Here is a 15,519-nt window from a genome sequence, read left to right on the forward strand (position 1 = left end):
TTTGTTTTCACATCATTTGAATGTGACATAATCCCACCATCAAATATAAATTTGTTTTCACATCATTTCAACGTGACATAATCCCAACATCAAACATAAATTTGTTTTCACATCATTTCAACCTGACATAATTCAACATTAAACATAAATTTACAATTATTACATAATATCTCTAATACACACTATTGAACATCAATATATATATCAAGCGGGCACAGTTGTGAACTTCTTCTTGACGTATGTCCCTTGGTTATGATCGCGTCGTAACCATGGAGTGTCCTCATTGTTTAGCTGGATGCTAGGGTCTTTGTTCACTGTGAAGGGTGAAATTCGGTCATCCTTTTCATAATCTTCTGACATGTCTGACTTATCTTCGATTCCGACGATGTTTCTTTTTCCTGAAAGAACTATGTGGTGCTTTGGCTCATCATTGATTGGGTGGTTGTTGTTTTTCCCTCTCTTCAGTTTTGTAGACATGTCCTTGACATAGAACACATGAGTCACATCCTTTACAAGGACAAACGGTTCGCCTTTGTACCTAATATTGTTGAGGTCCACTGTTGTCATTCCATACTAGTTGTCGATTGCTACGCCGCCTCCAGTCGTCTTTACCCACTGGCACTTGAACAAAGGTACCTTAAAATGAGATGCATAGTCTAGTTCCCATATCTCCTCTATGCGACCATAGTATGTTTGCTTGTTCCCACTAGGGTCGGTGGCATCTATGCGGACACCACTATTCTGGTTGGTGCTCCTTTTATCTTATGCTACTGTGTAAAATGTATTCCCATTTATCTCGTACCCTTTGTATGTGAGGATATGCCACGATGGCTGCCTAGCCAACAAATACAGCTCCTCATCAATACTCTCATCACCCTGACATTCTTTTCGCAACTAGTCGCTGAAAGTTTCTATGTGCTGACGCGTAATCCATACTTTAGACTTCCCTGAGAACTCAGATCGGAGGAGGTTCTTGTGTGTCTCGATATACGGATCTACCAAGGAGGAGTTCTATAGAACTGTGTAGTGTGCTTTATTGAAATAATCATCACCCTTACCAATATATGTTTTCTTCCCTAGTGTCCCCTTTCCACTTAGTCTCCCCTCGTGTCGCGATTCAGGAACACCAATCGGGTTAATATCGGGAATGAAGTCAACACAGAACTCAATGACCTCCTCTGTTCCATAGCCCTTGGCGATGCTTCCTTCTGGCCGAGCACGGTTGTGAACATATTTCTTCAAGATTCCCATAAACCTCTCAAAGGGGAACATGTTGTGTAGGAACACAGGACCAAGAATAGTAATCTCCTTGACCAGATGAACTAGGAGGTGTGTCATGATATCAAAGAAGGAAGGAGGGAACACCAACTCAAAGCTGACAAGACATTGAACCATATCATTCTGTAGTTTTGCTAGATCCGTTGGATCGATTGCCTTCTAAGAAATTGCATTGAGGAATGCACATAGCTTCACGGTGGCTAGACGTACATTTGGCGGTAGAATTCCTTTTAATGCAACTGGAAGCAATTGAGTCATGAGCACGTGGTAGTCATGGGACTTTAAGTGTCCAAATTTCTTCTCTGGCACATCATTTATTATACCCTTTATATTCGAGGAGAATTCAGACGGTACCTTAATACTATCTAGGCATTCAAACAAGTTGTCCTTCTCTTCTTTGCTAAGAGTGTAGCTAGCAGGACTTAAGTACTGGCGTCCATCACCTGTCTTCTCTGGATGCAGGTTGTCTCATTCTTTCAAACACCGCAGGTCCTGTCGTGCTTCAATTGTGTCCTTAGGCTTCCCATACACGCCCATGAAGCCTAGTAGGTTCACATAAAGATTCTTCGTCAGGTGCATCACGTCGATCGCGCTGCGAACCTCTAGGACTTGCCAATAGGGTAGCTCCCAAAATATGGACTTGTTCTTCCACATGGGTGCGTGACCGTTGGCGTCCTTCGAAACAGGTTGGCTGCTAGGTCCCTTTCCAAATATTACTTTCACATCATTGACCATATCGAGGACGTCCTCACTAGTTCAGTTGCGAGGCTTGGTCTGGTGGTCTGCCTTACCTTTAAAATGCTTGCCTTTCTTTCTTATGGGGTGATTTGCAGGAAGAAATCGTCGATGCCCAAGGTACACGACCTTGCGACACTTTTTCAAGAATATACCTTTCATGTCACCAAAACAGTGCGTGCATGCATTATATCTCCTATTTGATTGTCCTGAAAGATTACTTAGAGCTGGCCAATCATTGATTGTTACGAACAACAATGCTCGCAGGTCAAAGTGCTCCTGCTTGTGCTCATCCCACACGCGTACACCTAGCTTGTTCCACAAAAGTAGAAGTTCTTCAACTAGTGGCCTCAGGTACACATCAATGTCGTTGCCAGGTTGCTTTGGGCCTTGGATGAGCACCGGCATCATAATAAACTTATGCTTCATGCATAACTAGGAAGGAATGTTGTAGATACATAGAGTAACAGGCCAAGTGATGTGACTACTGCTCTGCTCCTCGAAAGGATTCATACCATCCGTACTTAAAGCAAACCTTAAGTTTCTTGCATCACTTGCAAACTTGGGGAATTCTCTATCGATTGCTCTCCACTGGGACCCATCAGCAGGGTGTCTCAACATATTGTCTACCTTACGGTCTTCTTTGTGCTATCGCAACAACTTTGCATGGTCTCTGTTTCTAAAAAGATGTTTCAAGCGTGGTATTATAACCTTGGCAGGGATTTTCTTCTTGGGACGTTCGCCCTCAACATCACCATGGTCATCTCGCCTGATCTTATACTGCTACGCGTGACATACAGGGCATGCATCCAACTTCTCGTACTCCATGCCACGATAGAGGATGCAGTCATTAGGACATGCATGTATCTTCTAGATTTCTAATCCTAAAGGGCAGACTACCTGTTTTGCTTCGTACGTAGTGCTGGGCAATTCGTTATCCTTCGGAAGCATCTTCTTTTGGATTTTTAGTAACTCCGCGAATCCCTTGTCAGATACACCATTCTTTGCCTTCCATTGCAGCAATTCCAATGTGGTACCTAACTTTTCCTGCCCCGCATCACAAGTTGGGTATAGCAATTTCTTGTGATCCTCTAGCATGCGGTCGAACTTGATCTTCTCCTTTTCACTTTCGTATTGTCTTTGTGCGTCACGAATGGCCTGACCAAGATCGTCAGCGGGCTCCTCCTCTGCCCCTACCTCTTCTTCAGCGGGCTTCTCCTCTGCCCCCACCTCTTCTTCAGCGGGCTTCTCCTTTGCCCCCACCTCTTCTTCAGCTTCCCCCATTGCAGTATCATTGAAGGCACCATATTCAGCAAAAATATCATCATCGCCCCATTGTTCTTCTTCACCTTCTTCTATTACAACTCCGGTTTCTCCATGCTTCGTCCAACAAATATAGTTTGGCATGAAACCCGACTTGAACAAGTGTGAATGAAGAGTCTTTGAGTTAGCATATTCCATCGTATTCTTACATATGGCACATGGGCAGCACATGAAACCATCACGTTTGTTTGCCTCGGCCGCACGTAGCAAAGAATGCACGCCGTCCATGAACTCTTGGGAGCGACGATCAGCATTGTACATCCAATGCCGACTCATCTGCATTACATGACATAAATACCGTATTAAAACCTAGAACATAATTAGTTAATTATACAACATACATACCACCACAAAAGCTATAAATTTAAGAAAGCCTCGCTACAATGTAGACAATCCCAACTACCACTAAAAACACTAAAGCTAAAATGCACTTCAGCAGCACAAGGATTTCACGACCAATCCCAACTAAAACAGATAGATCCCTCGTTTGTTCAACATCTTTGGGCTTCTTCGGTTGGATCACTGCCTCATTAGCCGCAATATCTACCTGTTGTGCAAGATATTTTTACACGAGTTCAACATACTCTTCCTCGCAGTAGAAGCCTGAACATCCAGTGCCATCCCACTGAAATTAAAACAGAAAATTAGAACTTTAATCACAACCATCATGAAAATAGGTATAAACTAACCATAATCATTAAATACAATAAAATAACTCACATTGTGATCCGGACACTTGTAGAAAATGCGACCCTTGTTGGGACCCTCCTTCTTCACTCGGTACTCCATCACAATCTTCGTCTCATCACAACACTTGCCGCATCCAATGAGTGGGAGGCCCGACCTAAGTCGCTTTGGAAACCCATGAGAGGCCGAGGACCTGGAAGTAGTTGCCATCTACTCTCTATACTCATTTTTTAATACACTATAAATTTCTCATTTTATAAACAAATAAAATTAAAAAAACTCTAAAATTCTCTATATCTCTAAACAATGAAGTGTGCTATGCATGCTACAAATGAACGGTGAATACTAGTTTTTAATAGCTACTTTAACCTTCCTTCATGTAAATATGTAAGCTTGAAGTGATTTTGAGCTCAAATTGCTTACAAATGAAAAAAACCACAATAAAGAACTATATATATATAGTGAACAAAATGAGATAAGACAATGGTGAAACATGAAAGTATGAAGTTGGTAACCTTTAGAACCGAAGAATCGACGGAGGAATCGAAGAAATCGACGAAGGAATCGAAGAATGGATGGAGAAAGAGCAAGAACACTGCTTAAATTTGAACTGAAGCTCTCGGGCGGGCTCGGGGAGGAAGAAGACGGCCAGCAGGATTTATAGGGGGGACCTTTAGTACTGGTTGGTGGATCCAACCGGGACTAAAGGTCACTTTCCAGTCCCGGGCCACGCCACTAGCCGGGACAAGAGCTTTACTCCCGGTTGGAGCCACCAACCGGGAGTAAAAGTCGACCTTTAGTCCCGGTTGGTGGCTCCAACCGGGACTAAAGGTCCCCTGCCACAACGGCCTGGCGCAGGAGCCGTTGGGCAGGGACCTTTAGTCCCGGTTGGAGCCACCAACCGGGACTAAAGGTCTCTCTAGTCCCGGGCGTAATATTTCCCGGGACTAGAGTCTAGTTTAGCCCTTGGATCAAAGGTCTGTTCTCTACAAGTGTTTGTACTGTACTGCTGGTGCCTGGTGGCGTGATGCAGTGATGCTAGCTGGTGGTGAATTGCTGCTTATTTTCCTTTGAATTTGATAATATATATGTTGTCCTGTTGTTTTATGCTCAATTGCTGTATGAATTGTCACAGTTATTTGGCATGAAATTCAGTTGAAATGCTGTTGAAATTTGCTGTTAAATCTAGTGTTTTTTGCCCCTTGAAAAAGTTTGGTTATCTCAGTTAGAACCGAAACCGAACCGAATTATCCGAAATCGAAATTCCTCGGTTCTCTATTTCAAAAGTAACCGATTGGTTCTTAAAGGTAACCAAATTTGCTCAAGAATCGAAGAACTGAACTGGTCGGTTTCGGTTAACCGAATGCCCAGGTCTAACAAATATGTATAATTTAGTGTGTTACTGTAAAAATCGTTTAAGGCCCATTGGAACGCAAAAAATTCATAGGGATAATTTATTTTTCACAGAAAAAACATAGGAATAAGAAAAAGAATCACACGGTCCACAGCGGGCCTTGGACCGTTGAAACACCATATAAATAGTTTAAACGCTAAATAAAAGATGATCGATTGTTTATCGTTTAGCATGTAGGATGTAACAGCGACACCAGGGAAAAGAGCAGTAGTAGGAACTAGGAAGGCGACGTAGGTTGCGCGACCGGTTTTGACCATTGCGGCAACCAGTGACGCACTCATGCGTACGGCCTCCACGCCACGACACATAAGCCCCGTTCGCTTATCTTAAAAATGGCTTGTTCGGCTTCTTTTTTCAGCCGGAACAGTATTTTTCTCTCACAACAATTCAGCCGGAATAGTGTTTTTCAGCCAATTTCAGCCAAGTTTCAGACTAGCGAACTGGGCCATAGGTTTTCTCGCTGGACGCGCACCCAGACCCAGCATGTGGTTTGGCAGAGGAATGAAATAATATATACTCCCTCCGTCTTATTAAAGGTGTCGATTTTTACTTTTACACTTCTTATTTAACTATTACGATTTAACTGTTTATCATATTCAAAAAAAATTATAAATATTATTTCTTTTGTTATAACTTTTTTTTATTAAAGATACTTTAATAATGATTTATTTATTTTATTATTTACATAAATTTTTGAATAAAATGAACGGTCAAATGAGAAGTCTAAAAATAAAAAACGACATTTTTAATGGGACAGAGGGAGTATAGTCCTATGTAATCAGGGGGAAGGAAATTTTGTTTACTCCGTGCCCATGCTTAAGTACTGGTGGCTCTGTTCGCCAGCATATGGCGGACGCGGAGGAACGATCGCCTTCGCCTGGGCGGCATGCAGAGCCGCGCTGGGATACCGCCTGCCTCAGACCACGGCTAGCTGCGCGCCATCTTCTGCGGCCGACCTTCTCACCGTCTCTCTCTCTGCCTCAGACCACGGCTAAATAGAATTGGCTTAAACGTGATTAGATGAGCTAAATAAATGACCATTTTAACTCTCTATTTAGTTAATAGGAGGATTACAACATATTTGGTATCCAGCTAATTAACATTGTTAGTATATGAAATGAAGTGGGATTTAGTTCTCGTCCAAAGAAATTACATGATAGAATACTTATTTTTTGCATGTAAAAATATGTATACTTTCTAGTATATATATTGAATTTTACATACATAAATATGTATACATTAATGTTACTATAAAAAGACGTTTTTCACTTTCTCGCTGGACGCGCACCAGGCCCAGGAATGAAATAATATATACTCCCACTGTAAAATAATCTAATCACATAATCATCATGGGAAAGGAAATTTTGTTTACTCCGTACTGGCTCTGCTCCCCGTCATATGGCGGACGCGGAGCAGCGGAGGAACGTTCGTACGGGTGCGAACCATCTTCGGCCGCGGCCGAGCTTCTCACTCTCACCTGCCAACTATCTATCCCAGTTAAGGATGGCAATGGGTCGGGTTCGGATTGGGTGGAGTCTCCGTGCACTCAAAACCGAAACCCGAAATCGAAACCCGAATCCGCCCCGAAAACCGATTCGGGTGGAAATCCATCACCAAAACCAAACCCGCGGATACCCGAAACCCGAACGGATACCCGAAACCCAAATGGATACCCAAAACCCGCGGATATATATACACATATTCACATGTATAAACAAGAGGCAACAAATAATAAATATTTTCATGAGTCAACTTTAAATAAATTTAATAATCTAAGTAAACAAATTATTATTAGTATATTATAAAACATGAGTTTTAATTCCAAATGATTTATTTCGGATATGCATTGGATATCCACGGGTGGAAAATCAAATCCAAAACCGAACCCGATTGGTTTCGGGGCTCCGAACCCGAAAACCATGGGTGAAAAACCATCCCTAAACCTGAACCCGCAGAACCCAAAACCTGCGGATATCCGCACCAAACCTGATCCGTCGCCATCCTTAGAATCCCAGTCCCCCAGAAAGCCACAAGCCGTGTATTGCGTCGGGTGGAATTTTACTCCTACGTCACCCCAGCTACCCAAGTCACGAAATCATCTGCTTATTTTTTTTCCCCATAATGCCGGCGCACAGTCCAGACCACCTCGCTGCTCCTACTCGTGCCCCTCTCTCACGCCCGCGATGCACACCCTGCCCCATGCGCGCTCTCTCTGGTCGCCCTCCCCGCTCGTCGTGCGCCCTGCCCGACGTGGATACACCGCCTCCACCGTGCCTCCCGCCTGGGCTGAGCGCGTCATCCGCCTACTGCAACCATTGTCGTCGCCCACCGCGTCACTCTGAGGCATCGAGCTCTGCGTCAACGAGCCTTTTGCAATCGTATGTTTCATGCGTTTCATATATATATTTCATGTGTTCATCTTTATGTTTTACATGTTTCATCTGGATATTACAAAAGGATCTGGTGTTGCATATGTTGCAATAGCTACATATGTATATTTGAAGTGTATGTTCCACATGGTTTAGTTGTTTCAGATGTATATTGCAAATGTATGTTTCAAATATTTCAGCTATTTCAGACGTATGTTGCAAGAGTTTTATCTGTATGTTGCAATACCTACACAAGTATGTTTTAAGAGTACTCTGCAAATATTGCAATGGTCAGATGGATGTTGCAGGGGAGATGAGACATTAGGACGGCGAAGGGGCGCGACCGAGGATGGGGGCGCGGCGAGGGGCCGAGTGCGGCGTGGTGGGGAAAGAGCCTGGCGGGCTTGACGCGAGGGCATAGCCAGGATGGGATTGAGGCACGAGATGGGTTGTGTGTGGCTGGACCTAGTCGCTGGTGCGACATGGGCCACGGGCTACCGGACAAGATCGCTGGTGCGGGATCTATGCGAGTGCGGAGGCGTCCGAGGCGGCACGGGTGCAGGTGTTGAAGCTATGTGTGGACACGAGCTAGCGTCTGGATGTCCAAGTGCTAGCCCCGCCGTATTTTTTTGGGCAACACAAAATCACATGCTTTGCTCCGTCTCGGATTCTAGTTATTATTAATTAATAGATGGGCTAATTACATGGGTATGCATGGGCCGGTTTGGTGGATTTACACTACTAGGAATATCCACTTCTGTGACAAAAACTTTAGTGACGAATCCAAAACCGTCATAAAAATTGCTTTTTAGACAAAAATTTCGGTTTCATCATAGATCACCGAGATGAACCTCGAACCCCACTTATCTATGATGAAATCGGGTATCGTCACAAAAAACGTCATAGAACAGCACAACATTTCGTCACAGATCACTCACGCGATTGTTCCTACTCGTCTGTGACGATCTTATTCAGAACGGTGACGAATAGGGCTTTGTCATTGAATTAATTACTAATCTGTGCCGAACAATATTCGATTTGTAACGACGACGCTTCGTCATAGATCTCCACACGGTACCTTCTCTATCCGACGTGTACCTGTGGGACCTGTAGTTACTCATCCGTGACGCTTTGCAGTTCGCCGTAAAAGTCTCCACTCGATCCTTTCTCCATGCGACGTGTACCTCTGGGACCCTTTCTCCATCCGACCTATAGGGCCTATCTCCATGTCCATCCGATCTCGTGGGACCCGATGGCTTGCGTGTCACTTGTGATTGTGGACCCTTCTCCATCCGACTTGTGGGACCCGATGGCACCTTTCTCCATCTCCATCCGACCTGTGGGACCTGACGATTTACGTGTCATGTGTACCTATGAGACCATCCGACCTTTGGGACCCGACGGCTTACGTGTCACGTGTACTTGTGGGACCTTTCTCCATCTCCATTTGACCTATGGGACCCGATAGCTTGCATGTCACTTGTTGTTGCCGGGGTTTAATGAATTAAAACTAAAAAACCATAAGACCTGGGAGTCGAACCCGGGACCTAGAGCAAGGAATAGACTGTCTTCACCATTGCGCTAGACGTCTGGTTGTGTTGACATGTCTTTGTAGTATATGTTCTCTGTGTGGACAGGTTGACTTATATATTGGATATATCCGTATCCCCTACAAGTGGAAACAAATTTGTGCCTGTTGGACTTGCGACGGCGGCACCGGTGGCGGCAATGGAGGATCCTCAGTGTGCTGTGGTGGCTCAGGCTTCCTTTTGGAGGCTAGGCGGTGGGTCTTCCCGATGGAGCGCGGAGGCATTGGCATCCGTGTCCGTCGTGTGCCATGGTAGAGGCAATAGATCCGATCCATAGGCCTCATTTCTCGTCTTTTCCTGTTCGCTACATTGTTTTGGTCCTTACTTGAACATGAGGTATATAAGAAACATTGTAGCATTTTAGATCTGGTTAGGCCAATGATGATGAAAAGAACAAGGAGGTGGCACTAGTTAGTTTTCTACCAGCGTGTGTCACTTGCAGATCTGTCTAGGCAAACAAATAGGCCCTTCGCTTCTACCTTAAACTATTTTTTTCTGTCAAGTGCTTGCTTGATTCTATATTTCTGTTTCGTATGCTCTAGTGCTACCAGTGAGTGCTTAAGGTATTTTGAACTTGTAACATATCTGAGGCCACATTTCTATGCCAATGATGTCTACATAGCTGTTGGATGCATTAGGATGCAGCTCATATGTTTGCTTTCTGTCTTCTCCTTGTTGATAACCAAGTTATCCATTTGGTTCTAAACAAGATGATGGCATCGAAAACAAATCAATGCTTTGTGTCCATCATTCACATGAGTGAGGCCCCTAATTAATGTCTAAGCTGCACATGTTGCTACTGATGCCAATGATGATCACTACCACTTGTTCATTGACATTCTACTTGTGAAAATTGAGGCAGCCTGTTCGGGTTGTGTAGATTTAAGATGAGTCATCCCTGCTATGTTATGTTCGATGGCCATGAGCTAGGAGTTTACTACAACAACCCTGACTGCCATAGACAAGTTCATAGGTTTTGTGGTGCTTGTTATAAAAAGTACAACTCCTATGAAGAAGGAATTGCTGCCTTCAAGTCAAGAACCAACTCAAATCTAGTCGCAGCTCATGACAATGACTTCTATCTTCAAAACCCAACAGCTGCTCTACCCTCTTCGTACTTCAAAACTGTTGTAATTGTAGTCATCTTAATCTTTGTTTGTCTCCTATGGAAGAAGCTCTGAGCTCGTGTACTGATTGTAAGTGTGATGGTTAGACTAGATTTAGCTGGAATTGTAATGGTTACAGCTTCATTAACTGCTACTCTAGTTTGAGTTATATATATCTATGCGGTGCTACTCTAAATTTAGATGAGGTCGTACCATGAAAATTGTTAATGGTTGTTAAAGTTGCACTTTGGTATGAGTTGTGGACTTCATTGATGGATCTTTGTTGGATTATTTTCCTCCTCAGTGATCCCATTATTGAGTAAGTGAAAGGTCCTTATGTGGTTTTGGTAATTGAGTGACAACCTAGGTGGACTAATTGTGTTTATGTGAGATACATAGGTGATTAGTCCATAGGTACATGTGTGTGAGCAACATATGCCATGAAGGTGAAAATGGCTTGGAGATGTTGCAAAGCTCACACATGTGATGATGAAGGAGCTCATTGCAAATGAGACATGACATTGAGTCATGTGATCAAGATGGAGAAGATCAAGACATGACTTGGCTTGATGGACCGGTTGCAAGCGTGAAGGGCAAGTTGGAGGCTTTGGAGTGATGGACCGCGTGGCGGTGAGGCTTAAGCAAGACTTGGTGTCGATGGATGAAGGCAATGGTGAAAAGCAAGTGAAGTCAAGATCGATGAACCAATATGATCACGTGATGATATGAAGTGGATCATATCATTGTTGATCGTGTTGGTGCATGTGTTGCTTCGACATTGGAGGAGATAGAATGGAATGCGCAAGGCAAAGGTATAACCTAGGGCATTTCATTTCACCAGTCATACATGTGTAGAGAAGTTGGTGATCGGGTTTTGGATAGAAGGCTATACTATCAAGAGGGGCAAACTTGTTTGCATATCGGTCATCTAGTGCCACTCTTGTGATCTAACTTTGCATCGTTGCTAGGATCGAGTGGCGTGGCAAGTTGAGTGGCTAATCCTTTAGGAAATGATTTGTGAAAATGCTAACACACATACACATGGTGGTGTACACTTGGTGGTGTTGGCACATTTACAAAGGAGATGAAGTTGGAGTTGATGTGGATCAAATCGGCGATGAAACGAAGGCAAGAAGGGTTTGAAACTTCACCGGCGGAGTGCAGACAGTCCGATGATGCCACCGGCGCCCTGTATAGAAAAGATAGGGTTTCACATAACTGATCAGACACTGGCCTCGGTAGGACTGACACATCCAGTCAGTGGCAGTAGTCAACGTGCGGTCTCGGTCTCATGATCGAACGCTGGCACGAAGAGTGATCGAACGCTCAGGGTCTGCGTCTGGTCAGTGCTAACGTATGGTGACATAGGCGGCGCTGGAGTTAGGCACGTGGGCACAAAACTGATCGGACGCTGGTCTACGTCCGGTCATGGTGGACCAGACGCGTCTAGTCACAAAACAGAGGCTTGGGGAGGTCTTTGGAAATGACCAGACTCAGGCACTGCAGCGTCCGGTCATTCACTGTGCAACGTCCGGTCATAACTTAACCGTTGAGATCGGGCAGCTCTAGTTGAGCGCAGAGTGACACATGAACGGCATAGAGCGACCGGACGCTGGCAGGGTGTGTCCGGTCGATCTGACCAGAGCGTCTGGTCATCCCAAAATTTGCCTAGTGAAGGGGTAATGGCTAGTTTATCCCATGGGGCTATAAATAGAAGGTTGTCTCAGCCATGGCTTGGGTTGAGCACCTCGAGGGACTTTGTGTCCATGCTTGTGAGTGCTTGGGAGCTCTCCATCTCACATATACTTGATAGTGATCATTCAATTGTGTGAGAGAGCGATTCTAATGTGATTGCATCATGAGGTTGCATCGAGTGGCATTAGGTGATCGAGTTGCAAGCCGTGGTGCTTGTTACTCTTGGAGGTTGCCACCTCCTAGATGGCTTGGTGGTGGTCTCCGTCGAAGCCTGCAAGAAGCTTGTGCGATGCTCCAGAGAAGAGCTTTATGATGGGCATTGTGCTCGCCCCGTGGGAGCTGCGAAGAGCAAATCTAGTAAAGCGAGACATGAAGGGTGACAAGTGGTCCGGCCGGGTCAAGTGCTAGAGTTTGTGGTAAGCACTCCATGTGGGAGAGTGTGACTTGCGGGTCACCACTAGCAAGAGGACTGGCAGCAACCTTGGAGCTTGTCTCAATGGGGACGTAGCGTGTTAGCAAGCATGTGAACCTCGGGAGAAAATTACCGTGTCAACATTGTCTTCATCATCTTCTCGGTGATTTGGTTTCCGCGCAACATAAGCTTGTATTACTTTCATATACATTGTGTTTGTGTAGTTGCTCTTGTAATTAGTTAGCTTGTGTAGCTTGCTAGTTACCATTTAGCTTGTGTAGCATAGAAGTAGCTCTCTTGCATGGCTAATTTGGTGTGTGTAACCTTGTTAGTCACATTGCTTAGTTTGTGTAACTAAGTAACTTGCACTCTATAAGTTGGCTTGTGTAGCCTTGTTATTGAGCATTGCTAGTGAGCTTAGGTGGCTTTGTGCTTTTGCTTACTAGCATGTGTAGGAGCTTCACTGTTGCTTGAAGTACTAGTGGCATAGGTTTGTGTGACCTTGCTTCTAGAATTGATTACATGAGCTCTAGCTAGCCCCGCACCTTAATTGCTTAATTAGGATCATTGCAAGGTGCTAGAGAACATATATAGAGGGGTGTAGTCTTGGCTAGACCGATAGTTTTAATTCCGCATTTGTTTTGGTAAGCTGACATTGTTAATTTTAGAAAGGACTATTCACCCCCCTCTAGTCTGCCATCTCGACCTTATAGTAACTCTCATCCTACTGCATGCACACAACGAAATGGAGGAGGCCCCAATAAGAGGAACGCATTGGCTAGCCTCATGAGTGATGTCTTTGTCAAGATCCTCCACCGCCTCCCCGCCCGCTCCTTGTTTCTGCTGTAAATGTGTCTTTCGCTTTTGGAGACGCCTCATCTCGGACAACCATAAGTTGATGCCCCAGACTGTGGCTATTTTTTTCTACGATGGAATCTATGGCTAAAGAAACTTCATCAGCATCACTGGTGTTTACCCCTCATTATCCTTCTTGCCCTTCACCATGAACAATGTAGCTGTCTCAGATTGCTACAATGGTCTCATCCTATGCTAGTGCCTTGGGGCTGATGGATACCACTATGTCGTCTACAATCTGGCAACCCAAGAGTTGAAGGTACTGCCGCCTAGAATCCATTCTGTTGGTGAGGCTCGATTGGGGTTCGATCCGACAGCCTCCTCGCACTTCCATGTGTTTGAATATATGGAGGAGGATGGTCAGTGCGTGGGTGTGGACATCTACTCATCTAAAACTAGAGCATGGATCTTTAAGGAATCTAAATGGGGTGAGGAGGTTGAGTGGACATTGTCAAAATCAGCAACTATGTTTCTTAATGGTTGTCTACACTATATTGGGTTCTACGAGGGTTGCTGTCGTATACTTGTTGTGGATATAGAGGGAAAGGAATGAAGAAAATTTCTTAACTGGTCATGTGGTTTTTCATGCTCCATCCATCAAGCTCAGGGTCACTTATGTCAATGTACTGTTGGTGGTCGCAATATGTCCAAGCTTTCAATCTTGATCCTTAAAGACTATGCTACTAATAATAAATGGACATTGAAGCATACTATCAGCCTGCGTAAGTTGTTTGGAAATACTAAGAAACAAATGAGTTACTTTGATTTTGAGTTGTGCTACACAGCGGTTATAGTTCACCTAGAATATAATTTGGTTTTCTTTGTTGGGGTTGGGGTGGAAAGAGCCGTCATCGCATATAACATGGATAGCAGAAAAGTTCATGTCATCCCTACACATTACATTCCGTATGGTAGATGTGACATCCTGCTAGAAATCATCTTCAGGGACTTCCATACCAGTAGGAAAAATAGCCTGAGCGATGCTGCAAGAGTAGCCGTTGTAAGTACCTTCTTTTGCTTCCCTTGAAATGGACTGAAGCCAGTGCCGTAAAAGAAGGAAATGTAGTAGGAGCCTAGTGTTATGAAAATCTACTAAAATCTACTGAAGCTTATGTAATCTCTATCAGCAGTAGGCCGAGGAAGACCTATGCATTACTTGTTATGAATCAATCTCTTGGATTTTCAATTGAAGTCCTATTACACTATCTGTAACCTAATGTTTTACTGATTGAATTTCTTAGGAAGCTTATGGAAACTATGCAAGCTGAACATGTTGATGGACAACAACCAATTACTAGTGCTGATATTGTTTGCAAGGTCCTCTACGTCCACCAGGGCAAGGCCCCCTCCTAGGGAAGCAGCAACAACCTTTTTTTGAAGAATGTTGGTATCCAGACAAGCTCCACCAGAACAGAGACATCGATGGAGAGAATGGTTTGGGAACAACTTGCTACTGAACAGGAAAGTTTCGCTGCCCTTGTCAATCAAGTGGATGAACTAAAGAGGAAGACAGAAAAGACTGAAAGAGAGCTTGAGGAATACAAGAAACGGCAACAAGAGGAATACAACAATCTTCGTGAGCTATGCATGCACTTTAGCTCTTCTGTTAACTCTCAGTCTTCAACTCTTGTGGCTTGATGCAGTGAATATTTGTGGTTTGATGTGTGGACTCCTGTGCCGGTTTAATGTGTCGACTCGTATGCTGATTTAATGTGGTGATACTCTGTCAGTGGTTCGCTGCTGACGTGTGAAATGTAAATTGTTGTTATTTGATTACCAGGCTAAATAGTTATGTAGTCAGTCTGTGAAGTAGTGATGATCTTGAATTACTTGTATAATGAATTGATTGTACTCCACGCGGTAGAACCAGGACAGGTCACGTGATCAAATAAAAATACAACACGTGGACGAACCAGTGCATGACACATGAATTGACCAGGGCACGACATGTGGGCTATTAAAAATCTGACACGTGGAAGAAAAATCATCAAGCCACATGGACGTATAAAAATACGACACATGGACGGATATCATAGTGACACGTGGTCAAATAAGA

This window comes from Miscanthus floridulus, chromosome 9 (genome assembly GCF_019320115.1).
Source record: "Miscanthus floridulus cultivar M001 chromosome 9, ASM1932011v1, whole genome shotgun sequence".
In the NCBI taxonomy this organism is placed as follows: Eukaryota; Viridiplantae; Streptophyta; class Magnoliopsida; order Poales; family Poaceae; genus Miscanthus; species Miscanthus floridulus.